Consider the following 9,297-nt stretch of genomic DNA (forward strand, 5'->3'; position numbering starts at 1 on the left):
GAGTAATGTATGGTATGTAAACATATAAGTGGCATAGTTTAAAGTGGCTAGTGATACATGTGTTACATAAAGATGGCAAGATACAGTAGATGTTATAGAGTACAGTATATACATATACATATGAGATGAGTAATGTAGGGTGTGTAAACAGTATATTAAGTGGTATTGTTTAAAGTGGCTAGTGATACATTTTTTACATAAATTTCCATGATTAAAGTGAGCTGGAGTTGAGTCAGTATGTTGGCAGCAGCCACTCAATGTTAGTGATGTTAGTTAAAACAGTCTGATGGCCTTGAGATAGAAGCTGTTTTTCAGTCTCACGGTCCCTGCTTTGATGCACCTGTACTGACCTCGCCTTCTGGATGATAGCGAGGTGAACAGGCAGTGGCTCGGGTGATTGTTGTCCTTGATGATCTTTATGGCCTTCCTGTGACATTGGGTGGTGTAGGTGTCCTGGAGGGCAGGTAGTTTGCCCCCGGTGATGCATTGTGCAGACCTCACTCCCCTCTGGAAAGACTTACGGTTGTGGGTGGAGCAGTTGCCGTACCAGGCGGCGATATAGCCCAACAGGATGCTCTCGATTGTTTTTGAGTGCTTTTGATGACAAGCCGAATTTCTTCAGCCTCCTGCTGCTGCGCCTTCTTCACAACGCTGTCTGTGTGGGTGGACCAATTCAGTTTGTCCGTGATGTGTACGCCGAGGAACTTAAAACTTACTACCCTCTCCACTACTGTTCCGTCGATGTGGATAGGGGGGTGCTCTCTCTGCTATTTCCTGAAGTCCTCAATCATCTCCTTTGTTTTGTTGACATTGAGTGTGAGGTAATTTTCCTGACACCACACTCCGAGGGCACTCACCTCCTCCCTGTAGGCCGTCTCGTCGTTGTTGGTAATCAAGCCTATCACTGTGGTGTCGTCCGCAAACTTGATGATTGAGTTGGAGGCGTGCATGGCCACGCAGTCGTGGGTGAACAGGGAGTACAGGAGAGGGCTCAGAAAGCACCCTTGTGGGGCCCCAGTGTTGAGGATCAGCGGGGTGGAGATGTTGTTACCTATCCTCACCACCTGGGGGCGGCCCGTCGGGAAGTCCAGTACCCAGTTGCACAGGGCGGGGTCGAGACCCAGGGTCTTGAGCTTGATGACGAGTTGCGAGGGTACTATGGTGTTAAATGCTGCTCTGTAGTCGATGAACAGCATTCTCACATAGGTATTCCTCTTGTCCAGATGGGTTAGGGCAGTGTACAGTGTGGTTGCGATTGCGTCGTCTGTAGACCTATTGGGGTGGTAAGCAAATTGGAGTGGGTCTAGGGTGTCAGATAGTGTGGAGGTGATATGGTCCTTGACTAGTCTCTCAAAGCACTTCATGATGACGGAAGTGAGTGCTACGGGCGGTATTCGTTTAGCTCAGTTACCTTAGCTTTATTGGGAACAGGAACAATGGTGGCCCTCTTGAAGCATGTGGGAACAGCAGACTGGGATAAGGATTGATTGAATATGTCCGTAAACACACCAGCCAGCTAGTCTACGTATGCTCTGAGGACGCGGCTGGGAATGCCGTCTGGGCCTGCAGTCTTGCGAGGGTTAACACGTTTAAATGTTTTACTCACGTCGGCTGCAGCGAAGGAGAGTCCGCAGGTTTTGGAAGCGGGCCATGTCAGTGGTATTGTCCTGTATTGTCCTCAAAGCGAGCAAAGAAGTTATTGAGTCTGTCTGGGAGCAAGATATCCTGGTCCGCAACGGGGCTGGTTTTCTTTTTGTAATCCGTGATTGACTGTAGACCCTGCCACATACCTCTTGTGTCTGAGCCGTTGAATTGCAACTCTACTTTGTCTCTATACTGACGCTTAGCTTGTTTGATTGCCTTGCGGCGGGAATATCTACACTGTTTGTATTCGGTCATGTTTCCGGTCACCTTGCCCTGGTTAAAAGTAGTGGTTTGCGCTTTCAGTTTTGCGTGAATGCTGCCATCAATCCACGGTTTCTGATTTGGGAATGTTTTAATCGTTGCTGTGGGTACGACATCGCCGATGCACTTTCTAATGAACTCGTCACCGAATCAGCGTATTCGTCAATGTTGTTGTTGTACGCAATGCGGAACATATCCCAATCCACGTGATCGAAGCAGTCTTGAAGCGTGGAATCAGATTGGTCGGACCAGCGTTGAACAGACCTGAGCGTGGGAGATTCTTGTTTTAGTTTCTGTCTGTAGGCTGGAAGAAACAAAATGGAGTCGTGGTCAGCTTTTCCGAAAGGAGGGCGGGGGAGGGCCTTATATGCGTCGCGGAAGTTAGAATAACAATGATCCAGGATTTTACCAGCCATGGTTGCGCAATCGATATGCGGAAAGAATTTAGGGAGTCTTGTTTTCAGATTAGCCTTGTTAAAATCCCCAGCTACAATGAATGCATCCTCAGGATATGTGGTTTCCAGTTTACATAGAGTCAAATAAAGTTTGTTCAGGGCCATCGATGTGTCTGCTTGGGGAGGAATATATATTGCTGTGATTATAATCGGAGAGAATTCCCTTGATAGATAATGCGGTCGACATTTGATTGTGAAGTCAGGTGAACAGAAGGACTTGAGTTCCTGTATGTTGTTATGATCACACCACGCCTCGTTAATCATAAGGCATACCCCCCCGCCCCTCTTCTTACCAGAAAGATGCTTGTTTCTGTCGGTGCGATGCGTGAAGAAACGAGCTGGCTGCACCGACTCCGATAGCGTCTCTCGAGTGAGCCATGTTTCCGTGAATCAAAGAATGTTACAGTCTCTGATGTCTCTCTGGAATGCTACCCTTGCTCGGATTTCATCAACCTTGTTGTCAAGAGACTGGACATTGGCGAGTAGTATGCTAGGGAGTGGTGCGCGATGTGCCCGTCTCCGGAGCCTGACCAGAAGACCGCTTCGTTTGCCCCTTTTACGGCAACGTTGTTTAGGTTCGCCGGCTGGGATCCGGTCCATTGTCCTGGGTGGAAGGCAAAAGACAGGATCCGCTTTGGGAAAGTCATATTCCTGATCGTATTGATGGTGAGTTGACATTGCTCTTATATTCAGTAGTTCCTCATGACTGTATGTGATGAAACCTAAGTTTACCTGGGGTACCAATGTAAGAAAGAACACGTAAAAAAAACAAAATACTGCATAGTTTCCTAGGAATGCAAAGCGAGGCGGTCATCTCTGTCAGCGCCGGTTATGAGGGGGAAAGGGACCAAATTATTAGGGTGAGGCACATGGGCTACTAACAGTTTACTACACAACATACAGTCGTGGCCAAAAGTTTTGAGAATGGCACAAATATTAATTTTCACACAGTCTGCTGCCTCAGTTTGTATGATGGCAATTTGCATACACTCCAGAATGTTATTTTGAGAGTGATCAGATGAATTGCAATTAATTGCAAAGTCCCTCTTTGCCATGCAAATGAACTGAATCCCAAAAACATTTCCACTGCATTTCAGCACTGCCACAAAAGGACCAGCTGACATCATGTCAGTGATTCTCTCGTTAACACAGGTGTGAGTGTTGACGAGGACAAGGCTGGAGATCACTCTGTCATGCTGATTGAGTTTGAATAGCAGACTGGAAGCTTCAAAAGGAGGGTGGTGCTTGGAATCATTGTTCTTCCTCTGTCAACCATGGTTACCTGAAAGGAAACACGTGCTGTCAACATTGCTTTGCACAAAAAGGGCTTCACAGACAAGGATATTGCTGCCAGTAAGATTGCACCTAAATCAACCATTTATCGGATCATCAAGACCTTCAAGGAGAGTGGTTCAATCGTTGTGAAGAAGGCATCAGGGCGCCCAAGAAAGTCCAGCAAGCACCAGGACCGCCTCCTAAAGTTGATTCAGCTGCGGGATCGGGGCACCACCAGTACAGAGCTTGCTCAGGAATGGCAGCAGGCAGGTGTGAGTGCATCTGCACGCACAGTGAGGCGAAGACTTTTGGAGGATGGCCTGGTGTCAAGAAGGGCAGCAAAGAAGCCACTTCTCTTCAGGAAAAACATCAGGGACAGAATGATATTCTGCAAAAGGTACAGGGATTGGACTGCTGGGGACTGGGGTAAAGTCATTTTCTCTGATGAATCCCCTTTCCGATTGTTTGGGGCATCCGGAAAAAAGCTTGTCTGGAGAAGACAAGGTGAGCGCTACCATCAGTCCTGTGTCATGCCAACAGTAAAGCATCCTGAGACTGTTCATGTGTGGGGTTGCTTCTCAGCCAAGGGAGTGGGCTCACTCACAATTTTGCCTAAGAACACAGCCATGAATAAAGAATGGTACCAACACATCCTCAGAGAGCAACTTCTCTCAACCATCCAGGAACAGTTTGGTGACGAACAATGCCTTTTTCAGCATGATGGAGCACCTTGCCATAAGGCAAAAGTGATAACTAAGTGGCTCGGGGAACAAAACATCAATATTTTGGGTCGTCCATGGCCAGGAAACTCCCCCGACCTTAATCCCATTGAGAACTTGTGGTCAATCCTCAAGAGGCAGGTGGACAACCAAAAACCCACAAATTCTGACAAACTCCAAGCATTGATTATACAAGAATGGGCTGCCATCAGTCAGGATGTGGCCCAGAAGTTAATTGACAGCATGCCAGGGCGGATTGCAGATGATTTGAAAATGAAGGGTCAACATATTGACTCTTTGCATCAACTTCATGTAATTGTCAATAAAAGCCTTTTACACTTATGAAATGCTTGTAATTATACTTCAGTATTCCATAGTAACATCTGACAAAAAAATATCTAAAGACACTGAGGCAGCAGACTTTGTCAAAACTTTTGGCCACGACTGTACACTTAGTATTACTTTCTTAGCTACAGTATACATATCTCTCTGGCATTTTACATTATTACATTATTTATGCAGCAGCATATGTAACTGATGTGAAATGGCTAGGTTCACCTTCCAACAGGAAAACGACCCTAAGCACACCGCCAAAAACAATGCAGAAGTAGCTTCGGGACAAGTCTCTGAATGTCCTGAAGTGACCCAGCCAGAGCCCGGACTTGAACCCGATTGAACATCTCTGGAGAGACCTGACAATACCAGTGCAGCAACGCTCCCCATCCAATATTTCAGAGCTTGAGAGGATCTGCAGTGCAAAATGGGAGATACTCCCCAAATACAGGTGTGCCAAGCTTGAAGCGTCATACCCAAGAAGACTCAAAGCTTTAAATCGCTGCCAAAGGCGGCTCCATTTATTCCATTCCAGCCATTACAATGAGCCCGTCTGCCTATAGCTCCTCCCACCAGCCTCCACTGGCATGTACTAGAGTTAGTGTGTACTAGCTAGTTAGTGTTGTAGTGAGTAGCTAGTGTTGTACTAGCTAGCTAGCTATCCTAGTTAGTGTATACTAGCTAGCTACACAAGCATCCGTGGTTAACGTAAAGCCCTGGACAAGAGCATAGCACACTGACGCCCTGGACTCACGCGATACACGAGATCAACAAACATCTACAGGTTGCACATCAGTGGCGGTCTGTGTCGTTTAAGATAAGGGAGGATGATTTTTTAAAATGAGAATGGTCTTATTTCTATTACAGCATATTGGATGACTGTCATTCATATTCTATTCACCCAGCTCAATGTAACATCGATAGTTTTAAGTTACTGCATGATACTTGAATATTCCCAGTACCCATCATGAGGTGGCTACAATCTAGCCTATGAATTAAAGTTTACAACGTAGATGCACAGGTCGAGAGAACTTTGAGTAATCAAGGTGACAGACAGTGACACATTCAACACTGCCTTTCACACTCTTGCCTGCATCTAGCTGATCTAGGGTGTAATCATTAGTCCAACAGTTGCAAATGAGAGTTTCCATTGGACAAATTCAGATATATTTATCCCCGTTTCGAATCGGGGATAAACGAGTTAGTCAACCCACTACAATCATGCAGTACAGTCAGAAATCAGTTTAGCAGTTACACCGGCGGCCCCGGTGGCAAAATATTAATAAAACCAAAAGCTTACCTTAACTTGGAAGAGTTCCAGTGTTGGATAGCCATAGCCAGCTAGCTAACATAACATCTCTCTCTGTTTGAGCCGGGTGTTTGAGTAGGCTAAACTAGCTAGCTGCATTCAGCTAGCTAAGTGAAAGTGAGAAAAAAAATACAACCAAATAGCTAGCTGAGCCATTCTTTTGAAAAAAAAATATATATTTTTCATGTTTTGTATTCTATCAGAAAAAGGATATATTGGTCAAGCTTAAGCACTTAAATCCTAATAAATATAGGCCGTTTGTTCACACATGGCATATTTCCACCCTGTTAGAGACAAATATCCCATGGCCCACATGTGAACAATCTGCCTATATTTATTAGGACATACACATGACTGTCTGAAAGTGTTAACAATGCATGTATATATCTAGATTTAGATTTTCAAAGAGATAAAATGTCCCAGAACAGTGCTTCATTTGCACCACATTTTTGCTAATAAGAGTGAATAACAACAGAATTTGGTCAACATTTTTGCATAGGTAGTATCTTGACTTTATATTGCGATTGGCAACATTCATAAATTACGGCCCTGACCTTGTTCGCCTCTCAGTCACCCATGTGGGTATAACCAATGAGGAGATGGCATAAGGAGGTGGCATAAGGAGGCAATCGCAATATAAAGTCAAGATAAGAAAAAGTCTGGAAGGAGGACAGATGACTAGAAACGATTCGGTTGATCGTTTTATGTGTGGATGAGTGAGATGGCACGTGGGTACAAGCTTCTATAAACCAATGAGGAGATGGGAGAGGCAGGACTTGGAGCGAAATCTATGTCAGAAATAGAACTGACTTCTATTTTAGCCCTTGGCAGCGCAGACACTCGTTGGTGCAATATTTGAAAACATGTATGTCAAAATGTATTTTGCAACACTTGCAAACGCGACGTGAGCGGTGTAGTCAGCATGTCAAATTGGTCCTCAGCATGAAATGTTACACTGTCTCATGCAGCCATCTTGAGCACCCACATTCCTCCCTCACCCCTTGTCTATGGAACTCTGTTTGGGTCGTTGCGTGTCAAAAAAGATACACATTGAATAACACAATTTGACACATTAAATAAGCTTTTAATTTGACACGTCAAATAACACAGTTTAATTCTAGAATGTTGTGTTGGACTGCAACTTCTGGTATTAACTAGGTAGCCACTTGCTGTTAGCCTATTAGAATTGAAAACTTCAATTCATGAAAATAAATAGCTAGCCAGCTACTAAACCCTGTTACCCAATGCTAACGTTATAAGCAGCCAGCTAGCTTCATGATGCTCAACCAGACAGGGTTATGTGTTAAGAAGCTTGCCACAATAATGAATAGGCACAATATTGGAATTTGCTGTTTGCCTTCAAAATAAAAGTACCTATTTGAAAGTGATGCAGACGGTTACACATGGTGGAATCATGTCATATTTAGATTAGATAATGTTAAACACGGTTGGAATGTGAAGAAGAACACAACTGAACACAACTGTGTAGAGTTTACACAAATATTAGAGGTGTAGCTCTTATCGCGGGACTGTGACTGTATGAAAGCACCTCCCGAGTCAGCCTATTGTGTGTATTGACATTCATATTGCACTGTACAGCTTTACCTAAGAATTGGGGATCAATGAAATGCGTTATCAGTCTACTCATTTTTTTTAAATAAATAAAAATACTGTACAGTGAAATAAGTATGCCCCTCATGCAATTTTTTCAAATTAACAAATTGTCTTTTGTTGATTTTATATACATCCAGCATGTAATTTCAACTAGTATTAATTTGCATCACTGTCAATGACAATTAGTCCACAAATTAGTCATAGATGGTGATTTTGTAGATGATTTTATACTGAAAAAACAAGAACATTGTTTGCATCATGAACTAGCTATCTTTTTTTTATGACCAGCGCTGTAGATGCGCGTTTACCAGCATCATAGCATACATATCCTGACATATGAAATATGAGTGAAAGTGTAATCAATGAGTATGTAAAACATTTATGAATGCGTTAAATGTATGTGACGTGCAGACTGATTGGTCTTATGGTACGTCAAATCGTGTTATTTGACGTAGACATGTGTCCACTTAACGTCATTGAGGGCTTAATTTGAGGGGAGTGGGTGTCTTAAGTGTTTGGAATGCTACCGAAGTATACTATAAGTAGTGGACACTATTTCCGTTCTTTTTGGGCCTAAAGTGCAGTTCTTCAGAAAATGGGCGTGGCTTCAACGTTTTCAGATTTGTAGAAAATATGTAGCCGAAGTGTGACCGACGAGAGCGAATACAAATTCATTGCTTTAACTAATTGTGACATGTTGAGCAATGTAATAAAGTAATGATTTTTCAAAAACTTAAGCTACACTGGCTGACAATTTTTTTATTTCGCTAACCTTACACACCACATAGATAGATCATCATTACAGCAGTACTAGGTACGTAACATAGTTACCTAACGTTAGCTGGTTACTAATACATCGAACTTGCCAGTATATTAACTGTATGATTTCTAACTAAGTACCCAACGTTTAGCTTGATTATTCAAGTCATTCTTACCTATGTAAAAAATTCTAGCTAAAAGGTATAGTGCGTTCTCAATGGACATAAATCGCTGTGTGCCAGAACGCAGCATAACTGACGAATTTACGAATGCTCAACACCAGTTGAATATGTCCGGTGTCAGTAAATTTAGGGGAAAAAAACGAATTACATTTTTGCCCGCAGCACAGTTAGTCACCAACGCTCTGGATAACATGAAAACAGCCTATCCAGCTCTAGGACCAATAAAATTGTCATTGAGATGTTCTATCATTTGTGTCGACGTAGCTAACAATTTAGCTTGTTGTGATGGTCAGAATGCTCGGATCACTCCTACTCCTCCGCCAGAGCGTCCAGTGTGCGCTCTGAACGCTCCAGGGGGGAAACGCTCTGAATTTATGAACGCCCAGAGCGCACTCTGGCACCCCAGATTGAATTTACGAACATACGTAAAATGTCTAGCTAGTAATTTGTTATGCTGGTAAGAGGTTGCATAGCAACAGCATCCATTTCCGGTAGAAAGGAGTAGCGCTAGTATGCTCAACTGAAAGGATACCGTTATTTTACTAAAATGAACTCATTAAGTATGTCGTATACAGTATGTTATTGTGGGTATTCGAACACAGCTTGTACTCTTTCTTCGTCATTGAATACATATCTCTTCCCATTTTCACACTTTTAATTCTAACCACGCCCCAAAAATCTCACAATAACCAATGAAAAGTCTTCAACTGATGCACCAACGCGCCTGCTCTGTGGGCAATAAACAC

This window comes from Oncorhynchus clarkii, chromosome 26 (assembly GCF_045791955.1).
Source record: "Oncorhynchus clarkii lewisi isolate Uvic-CL-2024 chromosome 26, UVic_Ocla_1.0, whole genome shotgun sequence".
Lineage (NCBI taxonomy): Eukaryota > Metazoa > Chordata > Actinopteri > Salmoniformes > Salmonidae > Oncorhynchus > Oncorhynchus clarkii.